This window comes from Cygnus atratus, chromosome 2 (assembly GCF_013377495.2).
Source record: "Cygnus atratus isolate AKBS03 ecotype Queensland, Australia chromosome 2, CAtr_DNAZoo_HiC_assembly, whole genome shotgun sequence".
NCBI classification, from domain to species: Eukaryota; Metazoa; Chordata; class Aves; order Anseriformes; family Anatidae; genus Cygnus; species Cygnus atratus.
In genome coordinates, this window is record NC_066363.1 from 108,516,779 (window position 1) to 108,542,484 (window position 25,706).

The following is a 25,706-nucleotide window of genomic DNA, read 5'->3' on the forward strand; positions in this document are numbered from 1 at the left end:
TGCCGTATATGATTAAATTATTAATTATTCAAGTAGGTTTGAATTGATAGAATTACTAGAAAAATGAAGCCCAGGTCTCAGTCTGGATCTCAACTGACTGTTGCAGGCTGCTTGATGTGCAGCTGGTCTGAGCAGATAAAGAGCATCTCCCACTGTTACCTGTAGCAGGGAAAGAGTAAGCCTAGCTCACGTGGTAGAGAAAAGCAGTTTCTGTACAAACTAGTCATGGTAATTTTCAGCTAGCTCTGATTGCTTTGTGCTATTTGTGCTGCCTTTTCAGGAATTAATGCAGTAATAAAATATATCATTTTATCTAAAAATACCTCACTTAAAGTCCTAAGTGAGAGACAATTTTCTACATGATTACTAGTCTTCTCATTCATGTGAGGTTCTTATAAAGCTTTATGTTTCTTCACTATTCTGTCAAAAGGAATAAAAATACTCCTATGGTTGTATTGCATTCCACTTAAATTTATATGCAGGTACTTTAAAAATGTGATATCATAAGTTATTATAGCACTCTTTAATTAGGAAATTGAATGCACCTCTTTGATGCAGATGTTTACAAACAAATTTGTACTTCGCCATTCTCTGAGCTTTGCTGTATCTCAATGTCTGGAAAAATACTCATTTTACAGAGGGAATTTCATGGGCTTATTCATTTGAATTTGAATTTTTCATTCTTCACTTGAATTTTTCCGCTTCTCTTTATGTTTATTAAAAACAAGATTACTGTTGATATCACCAAAGCACATGCTACTGGTTGAAAACCAATAGGGTGGTTGTTTTTAACACTGAACAAAGATTTGAGGGATGGGAAGGAATATGTCGTTCTCAAATCTATTTTACATCTTCCAGAACAAAGACCTCATTCACCAGACAGCTTCTGCCTTAATTCTTGATAGAGCTTGAAAGTCCTAGGTTTTGTGGAATTACATGTTTCTTTGATAGCCTGAAGGTCACAAGAATAACACCTATAACAAAGCATTCTTTTACTTAATCATAGAATAATATGTATCAATCCCAAACCAATGCTAAACTTGAAGATTTTTTTCTCTATATTAAGCAGTTACGCTAAGCTGATAGTGCATTTGCTGCTACTCTTTTCTAGATTTTCTGGATGAGTAACCAGTGGCTCACCAGGCCTTCTTATCATCCATCCTTTACTGTGAGCATGTGGTAATCAATGTAGTTCTACAAGGTGAACTATTACCTGTTTACCTTTTCCTTGGAGGGCACAGGTCACTTAGGATTTACTCACTGGGAACAGCTGCTTCACTCCATGACCTGTTAATTCTTTCCCATTATCTATTAGGCTAGGGAGAGGAATTTGTTACAAGGTTGCTTTTTTTATAGCAAATAATTAGATAACATTAAATGAGACAACCCACACAATTCATCTACCTAGAATATCACCACTTTCAGTGCAACACAATAGAATAGGGAAAAAAAACCTTACTCTGGGTGTGGCAGATATTAAGTCTGTTCAGTATAATATAATATCAGGAAACTGAAAGCATTTTAAATAAATTTTTCTAGACAGATGTCTTCTCCAGGTTACTTAGAGGGAGAGGAGAAAAACAGAGTTTCAGGTTAACGGGTTCTGCCATTAATCAGATTAGAGGCAGAAGCTGCTAAAGCTGTTCTTTTGCCCATGTTGGAGATACCCTTATAGCCACCTTCAGAATGTCTTCTTGCCTCGAAGCACCAGCTGATATGGGAAGGGAATGAGAAAAGCATGCATGTGATCTTTGTAAAATTGATTTACGTGTGGCAAAGCTAAAAATGAAAAGAAATATTGTTAACATCTATTGTGTAGGTAGAAGATATATCTTGAGTTTGATAGTGAAACTTTCTTTACTGTGTACTCTGAGCAGGCCTCATCCTTCCCAGCTCTTCTTGTGCCTTGGCTATGCGTGTGCCTCCTCAGCAGGAAAACTTTGTGTGTTTCTACAGAAATTGCTCTTGACATGCAAGAGTTGTTTTGACAGTAGGTGGAGGAAATGAGACATGGGAACAGAGAGAATATCACTGTTATACTCTCCATGTTTCAGTTGCTCTGCTCATGCCCAGTCTGCAAGGAGAATGACAATTGAACAAAAATGTGGTACTGTGGCAGTATCAATATTTACAGTGAATGGTAAGTATGAAGGCATGACAGGTCAGAGTAGGATGAGGGATGGAAGGAAATTTTTCTATACTGCAATGAAGAGTGAAGCAAAGGATTTAGATATTGATGTGAAAGGTGATGAGGTTATCTGCAAAGTTACAGGCAAATACTTAGAAAGCAGCACCACTCAAGATTTTCAGAGTCTCTGTGATGACTTCAGATGCCTCTTCCCCAGAAGTTAATGGAAGACACGTATCTTAAATTCTTAACCATTGCTTAGTCATCATTTTGTGTCATATTTCCGTGACAACAAACTGTAGATGGCAAATTGTATGACCAGTTATTTGAACTCACAAAGAAAAAAGAAATCTTATGGATGCTGACCATCCACAACTTCACACTTGTAAGCCTCAGTCATAGAAAGATAATTCAACAATAAATGCGGAATACCAAAAAGCCATAGAGGCTCTGAGGCTTAGTAAAAGCTAGTTAATCGAGTGGTTCTGACCTATTCTCCAGTAGAGGGCAGCGATGCACAAAGACTAACTATTTTCAAACTCCTAAATTCTGTAACATGGTAAATATCAGCATTTGAAGAAGATCATGTGAGCACACAACTAGTTTAATTATCTAGTAATAACAGTCCATAAGATGACCGCTTTCACAATCAGTCAAAGCAAACAGAATTTCGTTCAGGAAGAAAGAGATCCTGAAAGCACGAGTCTAATACATAAGGACATTTGCATTTTGGGTTACTGAAAGTTAAACTACAGATGGTTGAAAAAATTAATACTGAACTATCTCAGCTACCCAGGCCCTTTAAAATGTTCCCTTTCTGATTCCTATTTTTCTGATCTGAAAACTGTTTCCAAACATTCTTCTTCTAGGCTTTTCTTTATTCATTTGTTCCTTGTTCACCTACATTTGTTCATTGTCTGTACTGAAACCCTCTGCTTCACAGGCTGTTCTCAGTTTTCTTTGTGTGTGCCATCTTTCACACAGCCCTGTGAAGAATCTTTACTCTCATCCTAGAAGTCTCCCCCTCCAAGCTGCATATCTTTGAAGACACCCATGAGTACTAAGATGACTAGTACAGAGAACTGCTATTCCTAATGTTAAAAGGAAGAGCAGCCCACAAAGAACATCTACATCGCTATGAAATACAACTTCAATTTCTTACTCCTCCAAGATTCAGATTCCTCTAGATCAGTTCAGAAGACAATTTATGACAAGACTTCCCTTTTCTACCCTGTTGACCCGGACTAAAGTCAGGCAAACAAGGAGCATCCAGAAAAGTGACTGAATGGTTTAGATTCACTCTAAGGAGTGCAAGTAAAAAGGAAGAAAATTTCCATACCAGCCTGTATTTTGAATTCTGATAGCTTCATGCACAAATGTCTACTGTTTCCTTCTAACTCTCCAAATTTCAAAAGAAATTGTGTCTCCGTCATTTGCTAGAAGTTTGCGTGAAGCCCCAAAATGTTATGTTTTCATTTACTATCTAGTTCTACTAACTAATATAATCAACTTATGAAGTACAAATATTTATGTAGAACTATCACATATAACATGACAAAACCTTCCTTATGACTTCATAAGCCTATAGAGGACAAGCTAAATTTTCACATAAATACAGAGAAAGATTGCATAAATTCTACTATGAGGTGTACACATCTTCATATTTTAAACAACAGATTATGCTGCATTTGAAGCTAGTTTGAAAATACATATCATGATGACAAGTAAGAAAATTTCTTCTAATACATGAATTAATCTAGTGCACAGGGTACAGTTGTATGTACAAACATCAATCAAAGCATTGAAATTTTCACTATTTAACTTATTTGCCTGAGTTAGCTCAGATTCAGCATCTGTGTTTCAGTTAAAGAATCAAAAGAGCATGTGTATCTTTACATTAAAAAATAAAAGAAGAAAAACGATAAAAAAATAAAAGCTTTGGAGTACAATTTATTAACTATGTCATACTGAATTGATTTATACAACTTTAGTAACAACAAATTTGGTATTTTTGATTTTATTGCAGGACTTGTGGGAAGTCTCAAAGTATTTTATTGTGAACAGATAAATCTTAGTAAGATGTACAATCTTTCTGATTATTTTCTCTTTACACCACCTATTATATCTGTAACCAAAAAAATAATTATTAATAGATTGACCTTTTTTTCCTACTTCATCTGTTGGTTGGTTGCTAATTAACATAATTATCAGTCATCAGAATTTCCTAGACTAGATATGATCTACATTTGTAATTAAAATGTGAACATCTCTTACTCCTTTCTGTGCCCCCAAGACATTAGATCTACATCATCCACTGTAAAGAAACAGAAATGAGTATAACATTATAAATGATATCCCTACCAAAACTTTTCATCCGTGTCATTTAGGTCTTAAAATAACCCTTTTTCTACTACTAACTTTTAGCACATACATATTACCAGTTTTGTACAAAGAATCAAATAGCAAGGATATTTCTCACAAACTTTTCCTGGTTTGGGACTTTATGAAATCACATTTTGAAACTTGCTAGCATGACCAGCAATTGACCTTACATGAATGACTACAAGAATAATTTGCTCTTTCCTGAACTGTACATCGAAATATAATTTATATACAAATGTAGATATATATCTAGAATACGGATATTATATTTACTATTTGGCAAATAATTGATTTGAACATACAATCATTGTTCAATACCTTTTAGTAACTCATGCCCTGAAGTTGAAATTTGAGTTTACTTGACTGGGCATGCAAATGTCAGAGTGTCTGTGCATTAGCGCAGCCTTTCACCGTGTTTTCAGTTTCAATACTTGCAAACATATACGTATGTATATTTTTCTGTGAATATATTTTGCACTTGTCGCTTTCCATTAGCTGTGTCGTAAACCGAAAAATACAATCAAAGGCAACTCACGCAGGGCTTTTCACCAATGCTCATGCCTTCCTGCCATCCCTTGCTCCCTGCTGCCCCACATCCTTGCTACTGATCACTCCCACGGAGAAACTACAAGAGATTTCACTGCCACTACGACCCGCACGCTCTGGGGGTGCCTCTACCAGCGTTTTCTGGGGCAGTCCCGCGTCCCTTGACTCCCGAGCCCCGCTCTCGGAGGATCGAGACGCCTCGTGCGGCGCCCTCTCCTCCCGGGCGGCAGCGGGGCCCCGGGCGGCACGGCGCGGCACTGGCGCGGCGAGCACGGTGCTGGCCTTTCCCCGGGGACACGGTGCAGCCCCCTCCACAGAGGAGGCCGAGCGGCTGCGGAGCGGCGCGGGCGCGTCGCCGTGGCCCGGGGACGCTCACCGGACGGCATTTTCTTTGTAGAAACGTGGATTTTTTTTTTTATTTTTTTTTTCTTCTTCAGCTGATCCCCCTTGGCTCGGTCTGCCCGGGGTGCAGCAGAGGCCCCGGGGACAAAGGCCCCGGAGGAGTCTTTTCTGAAGGCGCGTCCTTGGAACCGTGAGGGGAAGGCGGGCAAAAGGGGCCGGGGCTGCGGAGCCGTGGGGCAGCTTGCGGTGCCCGGCCGCCGGTAGTAGCGAGCGGCTCCTCCGGTGGTTGGGCTGGGGAGCGCTGGGCTCCTCCTCCTCTTCCCCCCCGAGCCGTGCACAGCCGGGCGTGTGGCTGACTAGTCTCCCCGCGTCTCTCTTTTTTTTTTTTTTTTTTTTTTTTCCTCCATGGGTACACACACCGAGACACGCACATGACAGTACTTCGGTGCAAGAGCCGGTGCATCGCCAGGAGGGCTGTGCTTCCACTCCGGGCACGCACGCACACGCACACACACACGCTGCTGCTGCTGCTGCTGCTGCTGGAAGTCTTTCTACACGGGGATTAGCAGCCGCCTGTCTCTCCCTCTGTCTCTTTCTTCTCCTTTCCTTTCCTTTTTCCTCCTTTCCCTCAAATGCTTGACTGACGGACAGCGGGCATAAAAAGGTAAATGCTTGCGTGTGCTGTTTGCTGACTATACCGACGGGTGATCGTGTTTTGGCAGCGTGCGGCGCGGTACGCCCTGCGCTCGCCAGGCAGGCAGCCTGCCCTCCTGCCGCGCCGGCGGCTGCCGCTGCCGCCGCTTCCCGCGGCTCCCCGGGACTCTGTTCTTGGGGGATCGGGCCGGCTGCGAGAGGTGTCGCTTCCCCAGCCCCCCCGGTCTGTGAGGCAGAGGTTGCCGCTATTGTGCTCCTAGCAGCTGCCACCTCAGATTGGGAGCGTGTGGGAGTGCTTAGCGAAGGTTTCGCGGGATGAAGGTTGCTATTAATTGCCGTGTGCGCGGAAACGAGAGGTCTTTTCGCTTCGGCAGGGAACCCGTGCATTATTAATCAGGGCTGGAGAGTGGCAACGGGAGGACCAGCCTCACATCGACACCCCCCCCACCCCCCCGCTTTGCTGCATCATTCAACTGAGTAATTTCTAGCTGGCCTCGCGTTGAGGGGCTTTTATCCCGCCCCCACTTCTTCGCGGGTATTTTGGCAGCCACCAGGGATAGCGCCGAGGAGGGCAGTCCTCCTTCCCCTGCCGCGAGGGGCGCCCCCTTCCCTGGGGAGCAAGCGAGCGAGGCGGGGGCAGGGACAGGGGCAGCCACCGCTCCCCGGGGTGGGTGCTCTGTACCCCACCGCCCCCAGGCACCGGGCGGGCTACACAACTGGTTATCGCCTGTTGTTCCGTCCGAGTTTGTCCCGTGTCCCTCCTCGGCTGGAAAAGAGAAGCTCGGTGAATTTTTGCCCTATTTTTTTTTTCCTCACTCCTAGCAAAGCCTAGAGGCGGTGCTGCGCGGTGCATCCCCGGCGAGAGAACCGCGGGGCTCGCCCGGAGCCGAGCAGGAGCTGCCCGGCCGGGCCGTAGTGGGTGACAAGCCGGACTTCCATTCCCTGGGGACACCCCAGGCCGGGAAGGATGGGAAGAGAAGGGAAAGGAAGAGAAGGGAAGAGATGCAGGCGGCGTGAAGGAGCCTGCGCTGCCGGGGTGCTCGGGAAGCGGAGCTCGGATGCCTCCGGGAGGATGGCAGGGAGGAGGAATGTCGGGCTCACCGCGGCCCTCCCCAGCTGCTGCCCATCCCTCAGCGGAGGCTCCTGAAGCGCCCAGTGGGTGCTTTGAGAGCAGCCCCCCTTCCCGGCCCGGGGAGGCTGGGATAACGGAGAGGTGCCGAGGCGGGAACCTGGGGAGGCCGGAGAGGCGCAGGTGTGGGCGTTTAGCAGCCAAGAGAGGCGGTGACTGCATCGGCAGCCTCCCGGCAGGGGGGCGGGTTAAAGCGCTCCCGCGGGAGCTGCGGGCCCCCCACCGCACCGGTGCGCATCGCCTCTAGCGCGCTGAGACGTGCAGGTGGGGGGACAGGGACACTCACTGGGATACACACACACCGCCCCGATCCCCTCCGCTCCGCCGCGGAAATTGGGCGTTTAGCAAGGTCTGTTATATAATTATGTCTTTTTGTTGTCATTAAACCCGGCTCAGGATGCCAGCAAGGCTGCTGCTGTAGCGTGCTCTTTTCTAAACCAGGCTGATGCTTTTATTTGATCTCGGAGAAAATGTATGGAGCAATTAGTGTTTAAAGGGAAGTACTTCGGTTTTACACGATTGATTTCGGGTAGTCCCGTTTCATTCATGTTGTTTTCTACACCTGTCAGAGATGTGTAAATGTAATGTTAAAGGCAGAAAGAAGAAAAAAAATAGTAATAGAAGCAAAAATGGTGAGAAATGTCGCTGACAACATGTGAAGCTAGTTTAAAAATGTGTAAGCTCTTAGCATACTTATAAATAAAAGATAGCTGTGCTTGTAGGCATGGTGTGTGCTTAGCTGGTTATGTTGGAGTGTATTTCAATGTTAATACACCTTTAAAAAGGCAACACTAACTTGCAGTGGTGTGTGGGTCCATTGTGTGCTCTTCAGGTATATCCCCTCACTTAAAAGAGGTGCGTTTGGTCAGTGTCCACCAATTCAAAGGATCCCAATGGGTCCAAAACTCCAAACGGTATTCTGAGATAAATTCACTGTTAATAATTATAGGAAGAGTCATTTTTTTTAATGGCAACAACATAGTTCTTTATTTTCTTCTGTATAGCTTACTGGCCTGTCTGATATTGTGCATTTCAGAGCTATTGAAAGTAGATAGTGTAAGCTAATGGAAACATATGGGTGTGAAATGTGCTGTTAATTAGGGAAGTAATCAAGTATTTTCAAAATAAATGATAAAATAGTGTTCTTTCATATATATCTGCCTGAATTTAAGTTGTCTTTCTTTTTCTCACCAGAGTGGCCCATGTTGACTATATATGTTTAATTTGGGGCTCGTTCTGGTCTATTTCTTATGAGATTAACACTCGCAAGTATATCAATGTAATCTGTGTTAGATATAGCAACGTTGTCCTTCCTGTAAAGCTGGTGCATCTCAGTGTAGCATTAGCCAGTGATGTTGCCATCTGGAAATACAAAAAGAACTATATGAATAATCAATGACCTAGTATAATAAATAGAGTCGATCCCATACCAAGAAGCAGTAGTAAGGAGACTCCACACCTTATTTATATTTTTTTTCCTCTTGCTTCATTTTTCACTCCTGGCTCATACCATCCAGTAACTCAGGCTTTCACCCAAGTTGTAGTAGACAGATGCAACACTCTCAGGTGGGCATTACCATTTTAAGAAGCAGCAGCTCAAGGCACTGGAACATGAAGTAGTTTATTCAACCCTTAATCTCTGTAACTAAACTTAATTTTTACAGCCTCTGTTGTATTATCTCTCAAGATTTAAGAAGGCTATTTTTGTCAGGGGTACATAATTAATACTTGTTCTCCTCTTATTCCAAATTTTGCACTCGTGCATGAAGCTCATCCAAAGAAACCTGAAAAGGGGATCTCCATGGTAACGAGACAGAGATTTTTCTCCCTCACCATAGGTCAAGACTAGACACCTACCCATTCCTTAACTTGTAGCAGCATTCATTGGCACCTTCCTTTTTGTGGTTACATTGTCTGCTGGTGTGTGCTTTTCCTGTTGCCTCACGCTTCCGGAGTGCAGCTCTTGAGAACCATGCTACAGTGGATGAGCACAGTCCCTGCCTCTACACCATCTTTCCCGCCCCCACACACACACCTTCGCTTGCTTCATATTTGCTTCATATTTCAGGGTTCCTGTACCTATACAAATTGAGTATGGGATTTAAAGAAATAAGTTGTTTTCACTATCATGCTTTTGACTTGAAGACCTGTTTTGGCTCTGTGTGTAAGATCTGACAGAACCTTACTTCCAAGTCCGTTTCAGAAGGAAGGGTCATCATTTCCTTTCTCTCTGTCCCTCTCTTTTGTCTGTCTGTGTTCTTTTTTGGACAGTTTCCCCTTGGTGTTGCAGAGGTTTTGTACCAAAAAAAGCTGTCCGTATCTTTTCCACCAGGGATTAACTTTATTTTGTGAGTCAGTACATAATACCAGGATTGCTGTGTGGAGACATTCATGATAAAAAGATCTGATTTTGTCCTTACTCCATCATCACAGATCAGTGGTAAAGATCACTGCTTTCTAGAGTAATTTTTCTTTTTGTGGGTGGGATGGTTTTTGTTGTTTGGTTTGGTTTTATTTTTTTCCCTATGTTCTTTCCTTGAAGGACAGTCTGCACAGGCTGTGTCTCAGTCCAAGCTAAGATGAAGTGAACGCTTTGTTTTCCTGGTGATTCCGTAGTCAGATATTTAAAACTTTCAGTGAGGAACATAACATATTTCTATTCTCCTGTTTCTTTCTGTATTGAGTTTTTTTAGCTAAGGTCTCATGAGAGGATACCAAATGACTTTTTGAAAGTCTCCCTTAGGCTGCTGGTGCACTAGGTCTCTCTGGGCATATTTCCAGTTCTTTTGCCTTTCCCTGTGACATAGCTTGGGATAATTTGAAAACATCTGCTAGAGTAACCATCTTAATATAAGATAGCAGACATCATTTGTCACTGAGCAGTATGTCATTTGTAACTCTGTAATTGGAAGACAGAGGCTAATGCTGACTTTAGACTTTTTAACTTGTCTCGTTGGCAGATGTCTATAGAAACACTTCATAGTACTTTGAAATCATACACTGTATTTCTACCTTTCTGTATCCCTCTTCCTGAAAGAATTGCCTATGTCATTTGCAAATCTGTTCAGGAGCCATGATGATGAAAGCTAGTACTTTTGTAATCTGGCTTGCCATGTAAACCTGTCCTTATGCATATCTTCAGTGTCTTCTAGTAGATGAAAATCTCTTTATAAGAGCTGCCTGTATAGCTTTTCCTTTAACTCTTGCATATGAGAAACTTCCATTCCCTTTCCACATGATGCCTTGTACCTGGCCTGGCAACACTTTAATAGCTATCCCCCATCACATTCACTTTCTTCCCTTTGAAAATTTTAACATCACCTGTAACTAGCTGAAGAGATTTTTCATCATCTTATTTCTCATACCAAAGAAACTAAGAATTTAAGAAATGGAATTCTGTGTGAAGGAAATGTACTGTTCTAGATTGCTAGAATCCAGGTTTTGATCTTGAGTTGCTGTGTTTTGGATGGCAAAAGTGTATGGCCAACTCATAAAACTGATAGCTAAAGATGTCAACTGTTAAGGGCAATGTCTTGGATCTAGAAGGTGGTGTTTGTTTTTTTTCTTGGTGGTTGTTTTTTTTTGTTTTAAGATTTGTGGGCTAATTTTGAATGTAGGTTGCAATAGCTTGTTTGATTTGTAACAGCTTTAAGGTTTCAGCTTCTTAATACCCTGATGTGCTGAGGTAGTGCCTTTGCTAGATCCAGTCAAAGATTCCTTGAGTTTTCCATTCTTCTGCAGCAGGCATAGATGGTGTGAGGTTCCCACAAAAAAAAAAAATCATGTAAGAATTCTGCTTGAATCTTAATTTCATGCTCCAGGCATAAATAGAAACTGAAAATAGCTGTTTTCAATGCACATCGTGATAGGATGGTAATAGTTGATTTTTAAATAAGAGGTATTGGAAATTTTCCAGCAAGTTTGAGTGTGACTTTTGATGCTAACTCTGCTTATAGATGCATATTTAGTTTCTCTTCTATGGACTACTAGTCTCACTTACCTTCATCATTGTAATTTCAATTTTAGCAATGTACATCCCATATTGAAAGTCAGCATTAGGAATTACTCTTGCTACTGTTCTACTGTGGTTGTTGTTGTTATTGTTTTTTTTTTTTTTTTTTTTTTTTTTTTTCCTGTCATCAGCAAGAAAGTAAAGAGAAGTGGGGATGAAATCCAGGTTTCTGCATGCTAGTAGTGGTCTCACCAGTATCTTTCTATACATAATAAAGCAACAGTTACTTTCTCCAGTAGAAGTATTGAAAACCAGTATGCTCCAGGGACGTGCAGCATCTCACAGGTGTCCATAGTACACAAGAATTTTCATCCTCTTTCCATCCCACAGTTGAAAGAATTTCAGAGTACTTGCAATATACCATTCACATAGTGTGAACTTGGCTTAATGGGTTGTAGGAGAATGTAGTACCTCATTTTCGAGGTGCTGGAACTGCATCTGTGCAAGCGTTTCATAAGAATATCAAAGGAGATTCCTTTTTACCTTCAGTTTTGTTTCTTCTGCCTATCTGTTCATCAGCCATAATACTCAGGCATGGTTTAGTCCAATCAAGTTGTCAACAGCTCTACATCTGTTTTACCCTCATGATTTTTTTTCTTTTTGACTGCTCTTTGAACTTCAGTAATTTTATCATACAATCCCATTCTGCAAGAAAATACTATAGCAGAACATTCAACCTAGGTGTTCCTTCTAACAGACCTTTTCTTTGCAGAGATGTACTTAATCCTGAATTTATGTACAGTTTTGTAAATATTATTGTAGCTTTTCTTTGTAAATATTATTGTAGCTTTTTATAAATGTAGCTTTTCAGTAGCATGAGGATGGCAAAGTAGAATAAATGGGAAAAATTCACCCCAGCAAAGAATGAAACAGGTAGAATTAGGAGGATTCGTCTGAATATGTTACTTTGTAGAAATACTGCAAGCATCATGATATTAAAACAATTACTTCTAAAAATGAAAGAATTCTGTTCATGGAAGAACTTTGCAGCCATAACATGTAATACTTAGGGAAACTATTCTAATGATTTTCTGAGGCAAATGATCCTACATACCTAGATGTACTGGCTAATAGAATTCATAATAAATACGTTCATTGTATAGGTCACTTATTATCAACAGTGAAATAGTGCTAACAATTACGAGATCAGTGGTACTTTGAAAACCATGCTGTGTATATATATCACTTTGTGAAATGAAAGGCTTGAGAAGAAAAGCTACAATGTTTGGAAATAACTGTCACTTTAGTGAAAAAAAGTATTTTTCTTTAAAAAAAATATTTTATAATAGGTGTTCAAGGATTAGATATCTACTTAATAAAATAGACTCAAGAGCAATTACAAACTAAAGATGAAACCTTTTTCTTACATATTTGGATCTCAATCTTTCTTGGAAAAGGTCTCTTTTTTTTTTTTTTTTTAAGCTACTGATACTAAATGGTGTTCAAACCAGCTGGCTCTTTTTATTTCAGAAAGCAATATCTGTTTTTATTTCCTCAGAGACTACAAGCTTACTTACAGGAAAACAATGGTTACCTCTTTCACTTCATTTTTTTTCATTAGTTAATAAAAAAACTTCAAAGATGATATTCTTTATAGATCTGTAACAATGTCCATGTAATGTCATTTACAGAACTGCAGTAGCATGGTTGTTTAAGAGCAGTTTATTTCGCATTGGGTAGAAGTTCAAGATGACTCTTTTGTATGTACAAATTACCATTTTTTATTTTCTTCAAACATGTAAATCTGTGGTGTTTCTTACCGTGCAATGATGATATGTGGTCTGACTTGCAGAATATATGGTGTTTTGCATCTCTATAGTTAATGCATGATATAAACTTGCCAACTGGGAGTCTTCATGCTGTATTTTGCAGAGTTGTACAGATGAATTGTATATGAACAAAGGTATTTCTGCATGAAAAGGATCATTTGTTTGCTGTGTCATATGCTAATAATTACTCAGTCAAGGGGCAAAACCAACATTGGGAAGCCTGTGAGACCACTTGTACATCACAAATAATATAATGAGCTCGGTGAAAAGGACGCTTACTGTTCCATACATATGGTTACGTTACTGCATTCTGTTTTCAAGTATAGAACACATTTCCAGCAGAAGGGATATCTTTAGAAACTAGGACCAGGGCAGATGGGGCAAGGGAGAGCAGGGGGAAGGAATAATTTGCACATTTTTCAAAACATATCTTAATACTTACCTTTTGTCTCAATCTACCAGTGATAGATAAATGCCAGTCTCACTACAGATTTGTGTGAATAAAACTTGCACAGTTATTAATGACATCAGAAGTACATGAAAAGAAAACACAAGAACACAAAGTTCTGCAGTATTCTGGTACTTTGGTCATTTACAAAACAGGTATTATGTAAAGTACTTCTAAAATCCATGCCACATGCTGCAAAATAATTAATCTCATGTTAAATTACCTTCCAGAGGACATTTCTGACAAATTAAGTCAAAATATGAGAGCATACTAAAATTTTTGACCTTATCCTGTGGTCTTTACACTGACTGGCATTTCACACATCAACGGCAGGAACAGGTTGCTTGCCTTGTAAAAAGCTGTATGAGTTTTTAACGTTGAGCAGCAATTGGTCAGGGCTGTATTAGAGATTTTATTTCATAAGGATAAATGCTGAAATGTGGTAGCAACACTTCTGTGTGTTATGCTTGTGGAGCCCTTCTTAAGACAAATATATTTGCTAAGGGATTAAATGAAAATCATAGCATTTCTAGAGGACCTAGAAGAAATTACATTGTATTTCTTTATTCCAAATTTCTGGTGCCTCCATGACAACATGCAGCAGAACATGATGAGAGAAAGAGAGGTTCACCTTGGTACTTCAGTTTCTTTTGGAATTAAAAAGAAAACTTTTGTGCACAATGAGAAGAATTTGGGGACTTCTGTGCCCCATAATCAAGTTTCTGGCAGAAAAACATTTAAACTTGCTTTTTGCTATTCAACTAATCCATAGTTCCCTACCTGAACTGCTTCAGGACCAAAAATAATTAGACCATTTTCTCAAGGATTTATAGAATCACAGGATATCCTGAGTTGGAAAGGACCCATAAGGATCATCGAGTCCGTCTCCTGAATCTACATGGGAGTACATAAAAATCAGACTATATGTCTGGCGGTGTCATCCAAATACCTTTTGAATTCTGGCAGTGTGTTGTGACTCAGTGAGGAATGTTTTCCTAACATCCATGTGAACCTCCCCTTCCCGCAGCTGGGAGGAACTTGCAAGGATCATTGAGCCTGACTCCTGTCTCTACATAGGACTACCCAAAAATCAGACCACACGTCTGAGAGCATTGTCCAAACACTTCTTGAATTCCAGCAGGCTTGGTGCCATGACCACTGCCCCGGGCAGCCTGTCTCAGTGCCTGACCACTCTCTCAGTGAAGAACCTTTCCCTAACACCCAGCCTGACCCTCCCCTGTCCCAGCTCCCTGCCATTCCCTTGGGTCCTGTCACTGTCCCCAGAGAGCAGACCGCAGCGCCTGTCCCTCCGCTCCCCTTATGAGGAAGCTGCAGGCCACCATGAGGCCTCCCCTCAGCCTGCTCTGGGCTGAACAATGCAAGGGACTTCACTTGCTCCATGCACGTCTTGCCCTCCAGACCTTTCACCATCCTTGTAGCCCTCCTTTGGACACTCTAATAGTTTTATGTTCTTCTTACATTGTGGCACCCAAAACTGCACACAGCATTTGAGGTAAGGCTGCTCCAGAGCAGAGTAGGACAATCTCTTCCCTCGACTGGCTAGCAATGCCATGCCTGATGCACCCCAGGGTAGCGTTGGTCCTTTTGGCTTCCAGGGCACACTGTTGGCTCATACTCAAGTTGCTGACAACCAGAACCTCCAGATCCCTTTCTTTGGGGCTGCTGTCCAGCCTCTTGTCCCCGTGTGTACATGCAGCCAGGATTGCGCCATCCCAGGTGCAGAATCTGGCACTTGCTCTTTTTAAATTTCTTTCTTATAGCCTCTCTAAGAGCAGAGGCACATCAAACTAATATTTAGGAAAGCCCACAACTGCAAATCTGATTTGTTAAAAGGTCCAATACTGTTATTGTATGATGCTGTTGTGTTAAAGTTTATTTTGGTGTTAAATACAGTAGCTAGAACAAATCCTGCAAATGTTCTGTATGCAGCTTCCAGTGATCTGTGTGAGATAGGTCCCTGATGCCAGAAGCAGAGTTTTAAACTGAGGTTATTACAGGAAAGCCTGGTATTTTATTTCATTTTATGCAAGGTAAAAGATAGCAACTAATAAACTGGCCATGGATTTTCACTTGGTTCAACTGTGATATCTTTTAAATTTGTTTTTATACAAAACTGGCATAATACATTAATTAACTACATGAAAAGCAGTTAAATATTTGATCCACCAGATGTGGTTTAGTTTCTAGTTTCTCTTGCCTTACAGGACCATAGTGTACAGAGTCCCTGCAGCTGACCTGGACATTGGTTTGAACAGTTGCTGAAAGAAACAGTGTCCTGGTTTTGAGTGGTTGGTTTTGTTTAGTTTTTGTTTTTAATGTCTTACATTCAAAATTAAATGCAAAATTGAATGTTGATCCCAATGTTGTGGGTACACATTAATCTTGTGCTATTATAGAATCTAAATTATTTCAGCTATATCTGTTGATATATATCTTGCCTTAAGATTTATTCTAACAGTAAACTGTGGCTGTACTCATCTTCCATTACCAGTTCATGGGGGCTTGATAAATGTGGACTACCTCTAAAGGCCTACATATGCTTTGAATTTATTTGTGATCTTTTGAGAGGGATTTTATTCCTCAACCACAGGGGGAATAAAAGTGAGTTCCTTTTTGAACTTATTCTTGACATTGGTGTCTTCCCTACTCTTCTGGAACTCAATGTATTGTAGAAAAGGATGAAGAGAAGCAGAGACTAGCTGTTCAGACATGAGTCAGTTTAAGGTGTTTTGGTTTTTTTCTTTCTGGTGGATCAGTGAGGACCTTGAGGAGGAATTGAGAATTCCTCTGGAAGGCCTTAAAGGCAGTGAGAGCACACCTCATTCTCACCTCAAGGCTGAATCTGAACCTTTTATATCCATTGGATTACCCTGAGAAAAAGAATTTATAGACCTGATAACTCAAATAAGTAGTAGATATCCACAAACCCCATATCAGATCTACAGCACACGCTTAACTTAGTTCTGTGCGTGTAGTAGACCTGCCTAGTCTGCTTCTTGGTGAGTATGTTATTGCACAGTTTTTCTATGTAGTCAGTGACTGTTCAGAATTTCTGGATACCAGCAGCACAGTGAACTGCACTCATATTTTCAATGTTACTAAACAGCACTTTAGCAATGGTAAAGGAAATAGTACTTTTAAACAGCTTACTCTATGTAGATATGTGTCCTGTGCAGATTGTAAAGAACCAATACGTTATTTAGTATATCATGATGTATGGCTAAATAAATAAATAAAATTTGACAATAATAGGACTGTACCACAAAATATAATATAATAAAGCTTTTTCCACCTCTAGCAGAGCTCAGTTATTTATTACTGCAATTTGTTTTCATGGATATGATTCATTCTATTTTAGTGGATACAAGCAAATTGGTTTACATTTGTGTAGTAAATTATGACTCAAAGCTGAATGCATACTTCATATGATACTGAGATACCTGAAACTTTACAGAATAAAATGTGTTTACTTATTTTTCATAAATACATACAAAGAAACTCTTCAGAGCACATACTTTAAACAATCAGCCAAAGTTTAATTTGACAAGCAAGAGAACAGTTCACTGAATTTCAATGACAAATCATCCATTGCTATTGTCTGGAGCCAAATTGGGCTCTCCCTATGTTAGATGCTGAAACATGCATCTAAGCTAAATACTCAATTGCTTTCCAGTTTGTTCATCTTTAGTATAAATAGTTCTAAGGTGAGCTGCCTGCTGTGTGTTTTCTGGAAGACAAAGTTTAGCCATAGTATTTACAAACAAATTGTTTAAATGGATTGATCAGTATGTGCACTGCACATTTTATCTGTTTAAAATAGTTAAATGAAGACAAAAAAAAATTTTGCTTCCCTCTTTGAATTTGCAGTTTAGTCATGGATTGTTGCTCACAACTTTATGGAACCTAATCAAGTAGTTCTTTCCTAATAGATTCCGTTATTATCTTTACAATGTACTAGCTAAAGTAAATTAAGTCAGTGAATTCTCAGTAGGGCTAAGTTTCAGTATGTGATGGAAGATTAAGTGTGACAATTGTAGTATTAGCTGTTATTTTGATAAGCATTTTTTAGTTTATGTGGAGATACTTTAAGCAGTAGGATTAACTTTGTATTTATTGCTTGGCCAAATACTTTTTGAAAGTAGGATGAAATTAGTCTTGCTTTATCTAATAACTACTTTTAAATAAATTTAGTTGTGCCTAATAAATAAATGGGAAATTAAAACAAAGATAATACTCTGTAAAGGAATACTCAAAACTATATATTTTATCAAAGTAGACCAGATCTTGTTCCCTTTTGTTCGTTAACTCAATAGCATTAACAGGAAGCAAAAATATATTCAGTAGAATTTATCTCAGTAGATGCATCTACTGGAATTGTGACTGGTGTGCTTACAGGGAAGTAAGTGGGATGAAAACAGGCATGGATTTGATTTAATGCTAGATTCAAGGAGGTATAAATGTAAATACATACAGCCAAATGAAAAACTGTTTGTTATAAAATTACCTTTTTTGTTGCTGTTTTTTTTCCTTCTGGCACTTAGAAATTGTAAATTTTTGCCTCACACGGTACTATTTTTTTTCACCAACTTTTGTTTCTTTTTTTTTTTTAAATCACTTGGATAGTGAGGTATATGACAACTGGAGAAAAAAAAAAAGGACAAAAAAGCTGAATTCACTACTTCTGAGAGCTTTGATAGCCAATTAATGAAATATTTAAATTTTAGTGCCTTAATGTGTCATGCATATGGCATAAAGCCTTAGAATGGGTAAAACAAGAATAGAATGCTTGGAAGAAATGTCTTGTATAATGACTATCATAATCAGCAAATCATTTGTATACTGGCCATAGTAATAAATTAGATATATTTATTTTCTCCTCAGTGACTAATAAAGTATTGACAACCCTCTTGTTGTAAAGGAAAAAAAGTCACTATTTATCTTGTAGTACACTGTTGTCAAGGTATTGAAGTGAGTCTGTTAGACAAACAAACAAAAAAAAAAACGAAAAGTATTGTTCTGAACAACAGATCACATCAAATTGAAGTAGTACAAATAAGATTTGAGATCTGAGATTTCTTTGCTAGCTTAGTTATGAATGAACACTTAGTTCAAATGAATTTTATTACGTTAATAATGAAAGTGTATAACAAAGGACAAAAATAAAACTATTTACATTGATATATATTAAAAATAAATATTTAAAACTTTAAATGATATCTATTCCAAATGAATTTCACATTTCAGAGTTGATAAATAAATTTTCCTACAATTTCAGACCACATCTAATAATATTAATGAAAATGAAATAGTTTGAAACAACAAAGATAGTGCTAAACAAACCATAACACTCTTTATATTCTTTAATTTATAATTTATAATTCTTTAATTATCTGATAGGTTAAGTCAATTGAGATTAAATATGTCATAGTCCTAAATTATAATTAATTGTCCATTATATTTTGTCAACAGTTTAAATTTAATTTATTTATATTAACTTTGCAAAGTATCCTGTAAGGTCAAAGAGTACTGTAAGATTTCAGATGGTAGGGTAGTATCTTATCAGAACCCCTTATGATTTAAATGGGTTCAAATTTCAACATTTTCATTAAGTGTTTTTTTTTTTTTTTTTTTTTTAATCAGGTAACATAGCCTGGTGGAGCCTTTAGAGTGTACATATATAACGTCTTATTGCTAAAAAAAAGTCTCGTGGTTTAGCATAGCTAGGATAATCTGTAGGACCCTGATTCAATACTCATGGAAATCATTGGCTCACACTGTGAATGTAATATGAATCACTGCCTTAAGCAGGCTTTGGATAGTGTCAATACATAAGCACAAAGATCACATCTCCTTTTCTTTGTAGACCTGCTGGGTTATTGGCAGTTCAAAATATTACCACCTAAATGCTACTAATGCTTTTCTTCTTCACACAGCTTGTTTGAAAGACAGACCTTATACTGCCACCTGGTCTCCTTTGTATTTTGCTAGTAGTTACGGTTTTCTTGTCATGGTGTCAAGTATGTGAACAAAAATGATGCTTTTAAATCGGAGGAAAAGTTACACAGGTTTAAAAGTGTGCGCATGTACATGTATAACTAAAATCCCAGTTCAGGTTTGACTTTGTACATTACAGCCAGATATTGCAGATTTCTTTCAAAGGAAAAGTTAATCCCCACCCAGGAAACCTGAACGTGGCTTACATATTACATTTGGCTCATGTTAGACATAATTTTAGGACTTAACAGAGAAGTAGTGCATGAGACCAGCTAAGCTGATGGGAATTTTACCCACAGAGAGTGAACACTGGCTGTTAATAGGCTAAATGATGAAAGATTGAGACACTATTTCTCCCACTAAGGATTTATAGTAGTGAAGACTGTCAAGGTTGTTTCTGCGTGTCAATTACAGTTCCAGAGGTGAAAAGTCAAACTGCCTTTCAAGACAAGTTTTTCTAATTAGAGTAATGAATATTTTATTAATATTCCATTAGTTGTACATGATAATTGTTCACTGATGGGCTGTAAGTTTCAGCCACATGCAGAATAAGATCACAGACACAATTTTATGTTGTTATGCCTTTGTCAACTTTGGTTCCCGTCAATGGTCAGCTTTATGCACATGCCGTAATATTTTAGAAATAAATTTTGTCTGTAACTCTGTTAAACATGGCTACGCGTCTCCTTTGTAGGTCAATGCACTTGCTTTGTTTAGCGTTTCATCAGAGTTGTACACTTTGGCATTCACTAGACTGCAGTTGCAGGGAGTAGCTTTACCATTCAGGAAATATAGTTCATGGGGAAAATCCCAATCTACTAATGGTCAATAAATACAAATTGGGAGTTGCAGTAACTTCATAGAATTACACTGGGAAACCTGGTATCTTTTGACTTCTAGAGGTTAAAAACATTTCCCTAAAATAATAGGTGTTGTAGAGATATATGCAATTAGTGCTCAGAATCCTAGAGTTGATATATCTCCCTGAGGGTGATTGTTGCATTTAGCTTAGTTTTGCACCCTGAGAGTTCACAGTGCTTGCCTGTGAACCTCATGGTCTTCACCTTTCAAAGCAATTCTGCAACTTACTCTTGACCGTGAACACCTTGATACAGGAGGCATATTAAAGGGAGGAGAAAAAAGTTGTAAGTATTGCACACTACAAGTTGCATAGAAGAATACTGGAAGAGCAGACAGGGACTGTCTGCTCTCTTTTCCTTGCATTGTCTCCTACTCATACTAGCTCAAAAGACCATTTTCTTATTGCAGCCTTTACATATGGTTGAAACCATGTGTCATGGAACAAGAATGAAGTTTTCTTACACAGCTGAAGAAAAGAAACCTAATTGATGTTGGCATATATGCTTATGTGGGCCATGTGTTAATTACCCATGGTTGGAAAGGAAAATAGATGTATGCCAACTATGTGTGTACATGCTACAGAGTGTACAGAATCAATTTCTGTATTTGAATGTTTAATTCATTCTGCACTAAAATTAATATCTTTTTTTTTCTCCCATCTCTTTTCATCCTGGAATGTTTTTTCAGTATTAAGTACTGTGCTTTTCAGTAAAACAAAATATTTCTTTTCTGTTTATTAGTATCATACAGATATGCAAAGAAGTTAAGAACTATAATGCAAAGCTGACAACCTGTTGTAATAGCAAAGGACAAGTAGCTGTAGTTGCCTGTATTATCCTTTCTGTGGTCCAAGTTCAAATCTGAGAGAAGAGTTTTGCAATTAGCCTTTGTAAATACTAGATGACAGGAGAGGATGGCTTTAAGACTTGAGTTTTCTGGGCTCCACTCCAAGTTCTGGAATGAAATATACTTCAATGACTGCATATCTTCCTGCTCCTGTCTCATATGTCTCCCCTAGCCTGACAACTTTGTCTCCTCATCTTGACTCATGTTCCTTCTGTGTCCACTAGACTTTCTCCCCGCCCCTCTTTTTTTTCTTTTTGCATCGTGCTGAACAGTACCTCTGCTTTCTCTTCCACTCTTCCATAAAGCTATAAACAGTGTCTTTATATCTTATATTTAATATTCATGCTATTATGTCCTATTGAACGGCAATAAGCAATAAGAGAAGGGCTGTTGTCCACCTGCAGACTGAGGCATGTTCATTGGGGCGGGGGGGGGGGATGACCTTGGGAACTAACATACAGAGAAATTTTTTTTGCTGCTTCTAACATACTGCTCTCGGGTGAGATGGAAACAGCAATTTTCAAAGGCTACCTTCTCGTATTTTTCACAGTTTTTAAGCCAGAATAACCCTGCTATTTTATGTTTTAAAATGGGAGCGGTATTTTTTTCAGTGAAATATTTTTATGGATTTAACAAGCAAATCACTTTTTTTAACCCTTATTCCCAGAAGTGTCTTAGTGGCTGTTCTCAAACTTTCAAGAACTGTCTGAACAGCTCAGACATTTTTCACTTTTTTTTTTTAATTTTTATTTTTTTTTAGAGTATTTCATTTTACTGATTTGAACAAATATGGATGAAAGATTAAACCAGATCTCAGATCTGGGCTGTCTATGGTGGTAGCTGGGAATGAAGAGTTACGGGCAACTGCCATTTAAGGTGGGTTCGCTGTTGTCAGGAGAGTTTGGTTTACCAGGACCTCCTTGGTAGGGTATCATGTGTGATGGCATGAGTCAGTGACGCTCCTGTGGAGCTGCTCTCCACCACAGTCTAACTCAGAGGTAGATGGTGCTCACTATGCACAGTAAATGGGAATCAGCAGATACTACTGAGAAAGTACTTTGACATATATGGCAGAAGGAGGAACATGGCAAGGAAGGGCAAAACTCCTCAGGTTATTGTTAACAGGAGTTATTAGGATTTTTATACAAGAACTTTGTATGTCAGTGAGCCAAGAGACTTAGATCCTAACAGAAAAGCGATTAAGATCGTTCTGGGAAAAGATCACATAATTGCTTCTAAAAGGACTCTTAATCAGAAAGACAAAGATGACCTAAGAAATCAACTGTGATGAACTGCATATTCAAACAAGTATTCCCAGCAACAGAGGAGATTTTACTTTAAACATACGTACAACATTTACTCTATAAGATACTGGAAGAAAACCACACTAGTTACTTCCTGTACTGTTAAGAGTAAACAGACCTTATGACAGAAGTGTTTGTAATTCAAGAGAGAATTCAGTGGATGGAATTCCTCTTGAAGAGAGACACAATAAATGTTACTAAATACTACCATTTCCTAGTGGAATTGGTTTGGAGAGGCTGTAATAGTTCCTAAAATGGTAAAGAAGCAACTTAACTGCTTCCAGGTTCTGCAATTTATACCAGACTTGACTGTGGTGAATGCATTAATCATTGGATGTTATTCCAGCTTCCAGTTTTTAACTTTTGATGCAGAAGGATTATCTTTTTGTTTTAATTCCTACTAGAACTGTAGTTCTTTGTAAATAATGTTGTTTTAGGTCTGTAGCTAGTAGTAGCTTCATGTCCTGATAGGTTTCCTCAATTTTTCCAGCTTAAACCTTATTTTGTAATATTTGGTTAATTTTTAGCATTTTAATCCTTATATATGTATTTGTAATTTGCTTGAAATGGCTTTAAAGAAAGTTTAAAGTTTGCCTTTTTCTTTAACCATGGGAATTTGGACAGAAACATTCATTCATTCACTTGATTTGATCAGGTCTTTGCTCCTTAATGGAATGAAATCAAATGATCAAATGTAATATAACCTCAGCTTCTATATAGAGGGTGAATAATGATATACAGAGATTGTTTTCACCAAAAGTGAATGTATATTTTCATTGTTTTATATTTTTCCATTAAAATTATCTGTACAAAAGCCATATATGTTGCTCATGTTTTAGAGGCCTCTTGATAGAGAGTGCAGTTCATTCTGTTGGTAATAATAAACTGTTTTCTTTCCCATCTGCACTATAAAAATGTTATTAATTCTCAGTACCACCATATTCCCCAAGTCATATTCACAATTAAAAAACTATTATAATGGTAACACCAAAGAGTTTTGTATTTTAATGTCTGAGATAAACTAATATTTTCCACATTCTTAGGCAAATATGGCTGTGGAACGTTGTATATCGTGTATGGGAAATTATTTGTACATACCTGTATTTTAAATGCTCACATCTTTATGCTATATTAGTACTGCATCTTAGAGGGTACTGAGCAGCTAGCTATTCAGCTGACAGTCCAAGAGGTATTGCTGTCCCACAGAGAGAAGATTGAATTAGGTCTTTTCATTTAGGCTTTACCTGGATTTCTATTTTCTGTAGTGTGGGAGAGGATATGTGTTTTTTTTTTCTTTTGTGACGTACAGCCCAGACACTCCTGATACAATTGAAGTAAATGTTTCAAAGAACCAGTTTGTGTCCGGCTAATTACATCATTGTAATGTGCCATGTGTTTAAGTGTCTTACTACAGCATCTTTTTTTCTACAGAGCTTAGAGGTTACCTCTTAATTTATCTATTTCTATTATCTGTGGGTGTGGCAATATCTCATCATTGCAACAGAGAGAAATCAGTTAGCTTTGTTTTCCTTGATGTTAAAAATGTTGCATTAATAAGCTCATATTTTAACAGTATTTGGTTATGAACCGATTTATAGAGGATTAAACTACACTCTTGCTGAGAATAAATGGATTTTATGCTTCAGCAATTAATGCAAAATTAATTTAATCTGACAGATGCTAACATGGGCTTCAAAAAGATCCAAATCAAGTACCTCTGTGATCATTCTGGTAGTTCCTTTGTGGCATTGAAATTATTGTTATTTCATAATCGCATCTTGTTAAGGGCCATAAATAAGTTAACATTGATCATTTTATATCAAAATAAAATTTGAATATTTAATACTCCTGTGTCTCTCGTATAGTTATGAGGGCCTTCTGCAAAAAAATATTTGGTGAAAATTCTTGCATATTAAATAACTATGTGGAAATTATGACCTATTTTCTGAACCTTTTTAGAGCAAATGATAAGATGTGAAAACACATTTGGAACTAGTGTAAGAAAATGGTTTGTTACAGTTTTTCATTACAGTAGCTGTATAATGACAGGTCTTGAGGGAAAATTGGTATAAAAATATTCCAGAGATTTGCTGAAATTCAATGTATCCCAACTTCTCTGCCATTTGAAGTTATTATATCCTGTATTTGGTTCTGTAGACCTTTATCCAGGAATGCTTCAAGAAAAATAATGACTTGGGTTTTACTACTGAGTGCAGAATCACAAAGAATAATAATTTTTCAGTACAGAGGTCAGTGAAGATGAACGGTCCCATAGACACCCTGGAGTATTAACCAAGAAATTATTTTTTTCTACAAATGTATGTTATCACACATGTGATAGTACTGTTTCTTGTATAAGTATATGACTGTTGGAGATGACTTTTGTATTATGTAGTTTACATTTAATAACTTCTTAGACTTGGTAATGTAGATTATTCTTGTCAGCTGTGACCTAGATTAAAGCACACCAGAACAATATTGTTTCTATTGCAAGCCATGGTGGCCAGAGGATACTGCATGGAGAACATTGTACTTGGTAGCCCTTGTACTTGGTTCATTAGTTCTCTCCTTTCTCTCACTCTGAGTGTGAAGGTTTTGATTTCTTATGCTCCTGAGGCACAGTACCAAGGGGTTTTCTTCTTAGATTCAGCAAGAGAAGCTCAGTTTATCTGGTGAATTAGTGGATGAAATGTCAGAATGACAAATAGTCAAAGTTATGCTACTCATTTGGGAGAGGAGATCTGGGTTCAGGCTATATAGTGATATACAAATTACTAATTATTTTAAAATAAGCACAATATGTGACTTGATATGTACATATAATGGGCAACTCAGTGCTTTTTATCTAACGCTGATTTTAGTGACCCTCTAAATTCATTCCTTGTTAGACTATCAGAAGTTTTTAATGAAGAAAATAAAACATGCAAATCTTGTAGCTTCAATTTATGTCACAAATTTGTGTATGTGTACATACGTGAAATAACAAAATCCACACACAGAAGGATGCATGCTCTCTCAATATCTATAGACCTATGTTTGGATATTTTAGGATTATGTTAGATCACAATCAGTTTTTCATGCCACTCCATCTATTTCTGCGGCGGTGCTCAGGAAAGAGAGGGGTAGTAAGTCTGTCTCCATTTACTTTGATACCTTGCAATTCTGTGATTTTTATCTAATTTTAGTTGATATCCATGTCATTGTAGTGTCAGTTCTTAAGACTGGTTGATATTGGTGCCACCTTGAAGAAAACTGTGCCTCTTGCCCCTA

General features: G+C 38.5%; 1 long non-coding RNA gene across 1 annotated transcript in view; it reads left to right on the plus strand.

Annotated features, from left to right (window-relative positions):
* The first annotated feature begins 5,925 nt into the window (after positions 1-5,925).
* Positions 5,926-25,706, plus strand: part of LOC118256834 (uncharacterized) — a 180,665-nt gene continuing 160,884 nt past the window's right edge. Inside the window, exon 1 of the long non-coding RNA XR_004781365.2 lies at positions 5,926-6,062. This is a non-coding gene — a long non-coding RNA (uncharacterized LOC118256834). The remainder of the gene's footprint in view (positions 6,063-25,706) is intronic.